Genomic DNA, 9,216 nt, shown 5'->3' with positions numbered 1-9,216 from the left:
AGTGCTGGGGGAGAGAGAGGAGAGAGGAGATATGGGGAGCTCAGAGAAACTGGAACAGGCACGTGGAGAGAATGAAATAAACGGGCAAATGATCAATCAACCCGCTTGGCTCTCGTTTCCTCCCTCTGCCCCATGGCCTGGGCCGCTCTGGCTGGGTGAATGGCCCAGGACAGACCCCCCAAACCCGGGCCCGACCCATGGGGAGAGTTGCAGAGGCTCTCCCCTGGCAGGGCCCCTGCAAGATAGTTTTTTCCTTTCCCTGAGATCTTATAATTCTCTCTTGACTCGCCCCTCCCAATGATGTTGCACTGGGGCTCTTTCAGGGTCAGGGGAATGAGATCCAGCTTGTTACTGGATTTAGCATATCGATACACCATGGGAAGCTTGCAAGGCTGTCCCATGTGGGCAGGAAACTCTCAGAAGCTTACCAATTTCTCCCAGAGGGAGAAGTAGGCTACAAAATACCACTTCTGGGATATTTTAAGTCTCTTTTAAGTCTCTGGATGTTGGCCGTTGATGGAATTACACACACCTGGGTTCCTCTGCCAGTACCTTCATGCGTGAGGCCTGTCTGAACGTGTGGAGAGGGACTTCAAGCATGGCTGTAGCTAGGTTCCGATAGTCTTTGGCCGCCGGGAGCTCTGCTTGGGGCGGGGAGGGAAGCTGGAGCCCATCCCCTCCGAGGGGCCCCTGGGAAGACAGCCAGGCATGCGGGCAAGAAACTCTCTGCATCACTCTCTTACCATTTACCATTACCATTTCAAAATAATTTCAAAATAATTTCAAAGAAAGATTAATATACAACAAACATTATTGTCAAAAGGTAAATAAATTTATAGAATAGATTATTTAACATCTGTGTTATGTTACATGCTTGGGTTTTTAATACACTCTTTATGCATGTTTAATATAAACATACTTATACTTAATTTAATAGTGTTTAATCCAATCCTGTTAGAAGCCTTTTATTTGAAAAATCAGTCTCTCAATTTTTTTAAGTGAAGACAGAAGCTTTAAAATGCATATGCAACTCTAAATCTTGTTTTTAACTCAACATTTTAGGAGTTGGTAATTAGTAAGAAATATAACATACTAGAGTATTTGACTTTATAAATCCACTTCTAGATATGAACCATTCTGTATTAAATAATTTGAAAATATATCAATATAAATAACAGAATAGAACTGGTTAAATTATGACATAACATGTAATGAATTAGAATATTTAATGACAAAGTACAGACTAAGATAGTCTTCATTTGCCAAATTACGGAATTGAATTATATTTACTTATGGTATAATTTAATTTACATTTATTTTCCATCTCTAGAATATGTATCAATATCTCTCTACAGATTTTGTCTTAATATCATGGTTATTTTACTTTAGAGTAGAACAAGTTTCTATATTTTATTCAATGATAATAACCTAATACTTGGCAATGTAGGCTATTCAGACAAAAGTAAGATATGTTAGAATAACAGCTTGTTAAATATGCATAGATATAAACTTGGTCCACCATTTCCAGGATCCAATAATATATTAATATTAAACTGATACTTGGGCTGGAAAATAAGTGTAATAGACATGTCTTGCAAAAGGCTGAACCAGTCTTGATTACTGGCATATTATCACTGTATTACTGTCATCACTGTCATCCCATTGTTCATCAATTTACTGGAGCGGGTGCCAGTAATGTCTCCATTTGTCCTAACCCTGAGATTTTTGCAGCCTTTCCTTACTCATCTTTCACAATGATTTGAGGCTCTTTCAGGGTCAGCGGAATGAGACCTGTTATTGTTACTGTATTTGGCATATCGAATATGCCATGGGAAGCTTGCCAGGCTCTGTCGTGCAGGCAGGATATACTTAGAGGCATGATGGACTTAGAGGACCATATATATATATATATATATATATATATATATATATATATATATCCTGCCTGCCTGATGGACTTAGAGGACCATATATATATGGTCCTCTAAGTCCATCAGGAGTTATTCCTGAGCATAGACACAGGAGTAAACCCTGGGCACTACCAGATGTACTCCAAAACAAAACAAAGAAACAAAAATCAAAACAAACATAAAATAAAATTACACTTGTTGCATTGAACTGAATTCTAAATGTAGCAAGTTTCAGATAAAATTAATTTATCAAAACAATTAAACTTGCCCACAAACTTCCCATAGAAATTTCAGAAATTATAGAAAATAGTATCTAAAAATAAATTAAACTATAGTAACAAATATCTATTAACCATACTTTTATTCTATCCCCTACTTTTATTCTATCTCCTAGATTCTTTTAGATTCATTCTTTGGGTGAAGCTTCCTACCTATTTTTTACTCTTTTCTAAAATTAGCAGACCAGTATGAAGTACTCAACCTGTTTTCCTATCTATTGGGAACAAAACTGTTAACTAAATTCCTATTCCTTTGGAGAAACTAAAGAAGAGAGTCTGTATCCTTGTTTTTCTAAGTGTAGATTATTTTTTCTTTTACCTGAGGACTTTTCTTTCTTTTTCTTTTTTTTTTTTTAACCTGAGGACTTTTTACCTGAGGACTTTTACCTGAGGACTTTTATTTTTTCTTTTACCTGAGGACTGCATAGCTTATAGCAAATAGAGAGTAAGCAAAGTGAGAGAAAGAACCATTATATGTCTGCTCACTTTTTTCTACTTACTATAACTCTCCAGGAGGGTCAGGTTTTTTTAGACAAAATAACACAAAACTTTTTTTTTTTCCAAACTAAGCTCTATTCACTGGACTAGGGCAGGGTCAGAAGCAGCAGATTGTACTTTGTTGTTTTCTTTGATAATGTGTCTTCATTAAATTTTTTAATATATTTATTTTGATGGTCACACGCAGCAGTGCTGGAAACTTCTCTGGGTTTGAGGGTCACTCTGCCATCAGGGTACTGCATAAAGGGGATCAAACCCAGGCTTCCCACATACAAAACCTGTGCTTATCTCATTGAGCTCTCTGTGTGACCCCAAAGTGCTTTCACAATGCAGGTTTGGCTGGGGATGTAGCCCAGGGGAGCAGCACACACAGGCATCAAAGTCAGTTTGTGGCCTGAAGCTGATGAGGGACCTGGAATCATATGGTCCTTTAGCACAGCTGGGAGTAAGTCCCCAGCACCAGGTACGGTGCCCAAAAACACAAAAAGTGAGTTTTTTATTCAGGTATGCTGAGGCCCATAGATCAGGAGCTGACTGCCATTTAAATATAAGTGGTGGGGGGCTGGAGCAATAGCACAGCACGTAGGGCGTTTGCCTTGCACGCGGCCGACCCAGGTTCAATTCCCAGCATCCCATATGGTCCCCTGAGCACTGCCAGGGGTAATTCCTGAGTGTAGAGCCAGGAGTAACCCCTGTGAATTGCCGGGTGTGACCCAAAAAGAAAAAAAAAGAGAGAAACAAAGTTAAAATACAATTGTGTGGCAGGAGTGATAGTAAGGTTCTTGCCTTGTATGATGTCAACCTAGGTTCAGTCCCCAGCAGCCCACATAGTTCACTAAGCCTGCCAGGAATACTTCCTGAATGCAGAACCAGGAGGAAGCCCTGAGCATCACCAGGTGTGCCCAACCCTCTCCCGGCCAAAAAAGAAAAGAAAGAAAATATAATTTAATTAGGCTCATTAACCTCCTAATAAAAAAGCATGTCAAGCCACACCAGGACCACATGAGGAAATCATCAGGTTTATTGTGGTTTCTGTAGGCTTAGATCTGTCCCACGTGAATGATTTGGCAGCTCTGGGCTATAGGGAGCCATCCTTGGTTGTCTAAATTCTCACCCTGCAATAACCAGGCAAAGGAATAATGCCCTGGAGTTTACAAGCTCCATAAAGGAGGGGAGGGGTGTCTCCATGGTAGAGTGTATGGCTTGGGTTTTACCCCTAAATTGCCAGCATCATTAAAAATAATAGCACAGCAGGTAGTGCATTTGCCTTGCATGTGGCTGACCTGCGTTCGATTCCTCCGTCCTCTCAGAGAGCCTGGCAAGCTACCGAGAATATCCCACCCGAACGGCAGAGCCTGGCAAGCTACCTGTGGAATATTTGATACGCCAAAAATAGTAACAAGTCTCACAGTGGAGATGTTACTGGTACCCACTCAAGCAGATAGGTTGTTTCCAGATTTGGGCTATTGTTAGTAGTGCTGCAATGAAAGTAGGATGTTTTTTCTGCATTCTATTTTTTGACACATGAGGTATATTTTCAGAAGTGGAATTGCTGAGTCAAGTGAAAGCTCAATTTCTGTTTTTTTTTTTTTTTTTTTTAGGAATGCCCACTAGTATAGTATATATACACAATGGGATACTATGTGGCCATTTGAAAAGACTAAGTCATGAAATTTGCTGAGATATGGATGGATCTGGAGAGTATCATGCGAGCAAAATGAGTCAGTTGGAGAGAATCAGACACAGAATGATCTGAATTATCTACAGAATATAAAAAAACATAGTCAATATTTCTTAAGGACTTAGCTAATGTTCCTAAGTCATTAAGACAATAGAAAGAAAAAGCAGGAGAAAAGGCAGGAGAACTGACCTCCGGTAGAAAGCTTGCCACTGTGGAGAAAGGAGGATAGGCCAGGGAAGGGACCCCTATGATAATGATAGAGGTGGGGGTGAGGATTGGTGTTGGGGGCTGGTGGGAGGGAAAGAGGAACATCGGTGGTGGGAAATGTTCACTGGTGGAGGGATGGGTATTGGATCATCGTACAACTGAAAATAGTGAATAGCTTTGTAATGGTCGGCCTCATGGATCTTCAATGAAAATTACAAAAAAAAAAAAGTGGAATTGTTGGGTCCTATGGTAACCTATTCTTACTTTTCTGAAAAATCTCCATATTCCTTTCCAAAGGGAGTTGAATCTTTTTATGTCTAATATGATGTCACCTATGAAGAAATATATCGACTCATAGATCTGGGCTGCAGCCTTCCTCTTGGGCAAATGCAGCTTTGACCATCTTCATTCCACTGCTAGAATGGACTTTCTTTCTTTCTTTTCTTTTCTATTTTTATGGTATTTGAGCTTTTAAAAGTTTAACTACCCATATCTGATAGCTAAGGAATTAAGGATACAGGATTGAAATCCATGAACTTAGAACCTTAAAGCCCCGTTTTCATTCCTTATAGATTTAACCATCTCTTTACAGTAATAGCAACTATTTCAAATCACTGAATTTCTGGGCTTGACTTTGCAGGTTTTAGATTTTTATCAACTCTATGATTTTCTGGGAAACATCATATACAAAATGGTGCCTCTTTTTACTCCTATTTCTCATTTTCCACATATTACATTTGTTAATCTAATTTCTTTGAAACTTGATCCTTCATAGTCAAGTTAATAGTCAGGCTTTTATTATGTTTCTGTCTATTGTTTTGCTCATTATCTTATTATCAGATTTTCTAACATTTTAATATTAAACTAATAAAATGATTTTAGAAATAGTCTTCTGGTCATGCATTTTAAAAGATTTCAGTATCATTTTCCATTTCTGTATATTCATACAGGGATCATAAATTAAAAATCTGAAATATCTGTAATTACTCTGTTAGGGGAGAAATAGAGACCTGATTAGGGCTTTGATATTCTTCAACAGCACTTCCTAATATATCATGCTTTATATTAAACCATTTCCTTATGGAATCGCTTTATTTGGGAGTTTAGTTTTCTATTAAAATCTATAGTTAAGAATAATTTTTTACTAGTACAGAAATAATAATGAAATCATTAAATCCATTATGGTATTTAATATGTCTTGTGTAGGATCACACTTTTCATTAATTTGAATAATAAAAGAATGATAAATAAATATTAGAAACTAAAGCAATTTTGTAGAAAGTATGTTATATATCACACGTCCATATAAAGCATTTTTAGAGATAAACTTGTTTATAATTTATAGCAATATAAAAATGAGTTTCTGTACGTTATATACCAATGAAAATGCTTATTTCAAATCAATATAAATTTTTCAATAATAAGAAAATTGAAACTGCAGAAAGAAATTTAATCTCCATTTCCCCAAATGGTAAATTTAAAATTTGTCATAGAAGAATCTTAATGAGTTCTGCTTACAATGATTTCCAGGTGCTTATATAGCATGATGTGTTAAAACAATAAAAATAATTTAATATTACAAAAGCTAACTTTAAAAAAATCTCAAATGATTAAAATATCATTATATTATGGTATTCTCTTATTGCTAAAGAAGATATATATTGAAAATTCAGTTCATTTGAAACCATGGGATCAATTTTTTTATAGTCTTATTAAACTTTTCAGTTTTTCAACAGGCTTTTTTTTAGTAAAATTCATTGTTTTCTGTAGAAAATTGTCTTGAAACAGTTCATACAATCTTTCTACTTGCTAGATGAAAGACAGCCTATCTATAAATTGTTTAACTCTTGAAAAACCAGCTAGATTGCCAAAAAGAGCTATATTAAAATACTTTCATTTCTACCCCCAAATTTTCAATATTTGATTTAAAATATTTGATATATTATATTAATTAAATAATTGGATTAATCCAGATTAATATTCAACATTTTTGAGTACTACTACCCCAGGCAAGCATTTTTCTTTTAATTTCAAGTCATTCATTACTATGACCCTAAATTTCTCAAGTTTTCATATTAATTTGACCCAAATAATGGAATATGACTGCAGATTTATCAAGCTGTCCCACTACTTATTCTTAGTAAAATGCTTGATGCTAGCCTTAGTACTTAATTTAAATGACTATGCAGCTACAATGCCCTATCATTCAAATTCAACTCTTAGACTCCCTGTCAGTCTTTGCTTAGCTCTCATTCTATCACAAAAAAAAAAAAACCACAATTTTAAAGTTGTATTTTCATTTCTTTCTCAAAATCAGACCTTAAATGGAAACTACCCTTAGATATTTAAATTGATGCTCTAACAAAGAGAAATAGTTCCGGGCTAAGGGGCCTGCTTGGCATGCAGCTGAACCCAATTTGGTGCTTGGAGAGGACCGGGTTATATTTTGACTACACTAAAAGTGATCACTGAGCACAAAGTTAGGAATAAGTCTTGAGCACTACTGGATGAGGCTCAAGCCCCCCTTCCCCAAAATATCCATACCCTACTGGACTGTACTATACTCTTTCCAAAGTACTACTCAAGTTTCTCTTCACAACTGTAGTACTGTATCACTGTCATCCATTGTTCATTGATTTGCTCGCGCGGGCACTGGTAACATCTCCATTGTGAGATTTGTTGTTACTGTTTTTGGCATATCAAATATGCCACGGGTAGCTTGCCAGGCTCTGCCGTGCAGGCAGGATACTCTCAGTAGCTTGCTGGGCTCTCCAAGAGGGACGGAGGAAACAGACCCGGGTTGGCCACGCGCAAGGCAAATGCCCTACCAGCTGTGCTATTGCTCCAGTACTCTTTCTCCACAACTACGATGTTTTCTGTCAATGTCTCTTTAGTCAACCTATGTTTATGCAATAGTAATATGTTGAAGATCGGACACAGAGTATTTTGTACATTTGTATTCTCTATTATAATATCATTATATGACCAACCAAAAGCATTTTATTGAATAGCTTTTGGTATTAAGCCCAATAATCCTGATTATTTTTAACATCTGTGTTAAAACACAGGTCTTATTTGTGCTCCATGGGGCAGTACAGAGATTAAGGTGTTGACTTGCATGCTGCCAATCGGAGTTCAACCCTCAATTCACGCTCATCTGGACACCTCCAGGAGTGATACCCAGCACAATCGGGAATAGCCCCCAGGCACTGCAGATTGTGGTCCAACTTCCTGTAACCATAAAGACCATATCTTATTAAGTAAGGCAATGCATATATAACCCTGCTCAAGTTAAAAACAATTTTTCTAATATATAAAATCCAACACAGAGATATAAAACCTACCCCAAATACGCCTCTAGGTTTTCTCTTTTCTTCTGATGAGAAATAATCCACAGAGTTATGAGGTTTATTTATTTTTTCAATGACAAAGGAACAGGTCCAATGATTTAAAAAAAAGAAGCAAAATGTTTTGACAGTGAGAACTCCAAATCAATAGTACACGCAATTGTAATAAAATTTAATAAGAAATATTTGTTGCTCTTTATTTTTAGGTTATATTGTAACCCAACTTTTTTTCCCAATGCAAGCCTCTACAATGTCATTCAATATGCAATTCAGCAAAAGGTGATTATAGGTAATGAATCTTTCTAAAATAACCCTCTACCAGGAACTTACCAAATTACATGTTTAATAACTAGCATTTTTATATCATTTTGTTCAAGATTATCAGCCGAGATTTGGGTAATAATATCCTACCTGAATTTGCAGCGGGTGTAGGAGGCCACCAGGGTATTTTAGCATGATGTTCTTTCTTTTAAAAAACAGATTACAACTTTACTTTTTAATTTTTTTCAAGTTTTTAAATTTTATTGAATCACCATGAGATAGTTACAAGCTTTCATGTTTGGGTTACAATCACACAATGATCCCTCCACCAATGCACATTCCCCACCACCAATATCCCAAGAATATGCCCCCCCCACCATGGCAGACAATATTCCCCATACTCTCTGTCTACTTTTGGGCATTATGGCTTGGACACTGACACTGAGAGGTCATCATGTTTGGTCCATTATCTACTTTCGGCATGCATCTCCCATCCCAACTGGTTCTTCCAGCCATCATTTTCTTAGTGATCCCTTCTGTATTCCATCTGCCTTCTCTCCTCCACTCATGAAGCAGTCTTCCAGCTATGGGACAACCGCCCTGGCCCTTGTATCTACTGTCCTTGTGTGTCAGCCTCATGTGATGTTATTTTATACTCCACAAATGAGTGCAGTCCCTCTATGTCTGTCCCTTTCTTTCTGGCTCATTTCACTTAGCCTAATACTCTCCATGTTTACCCATTTATAAGCAAATTTCATGACTTGATCTCTCCTAACAGCTGCACAAATTTAATGCAGTCCCTATCAGGATACACATGACATGTTTCAAAGAAATAGACAAAACAGTTCTTAAATTTATATGGAACAATAAACCCTCAAGAATAGCTAAAGCAATCCTTAAAAAAAAGAAGATGAGTGGCGTCACCTTCCCCAACTTCAAACTGTACTACAAAGCAGTAGTAATCAAAGCAGCATGGTATTGGGATAAAAACAGATCTGCAGACCAATGGACCAGAGTAGAATATCTTGTCACAG

This window comes from Sorex araneus, chromosome 1 (genome assembly GCF_027595985.1).
Source record: "Sorex araneus isolate mSorAra2 chromosome 1, mSorAra2.pri, whole genome shotgun sequence".
Taxonomy (NCBI): domain Eukaryota; kingdom Metazoa; phylum Chordata; class Mammalia; order Eulipotyphla; family Soricidae; genus Sorex; species Sorex araneus.
Note: the sequence above shows the minus strand (reverse complement) of the source record.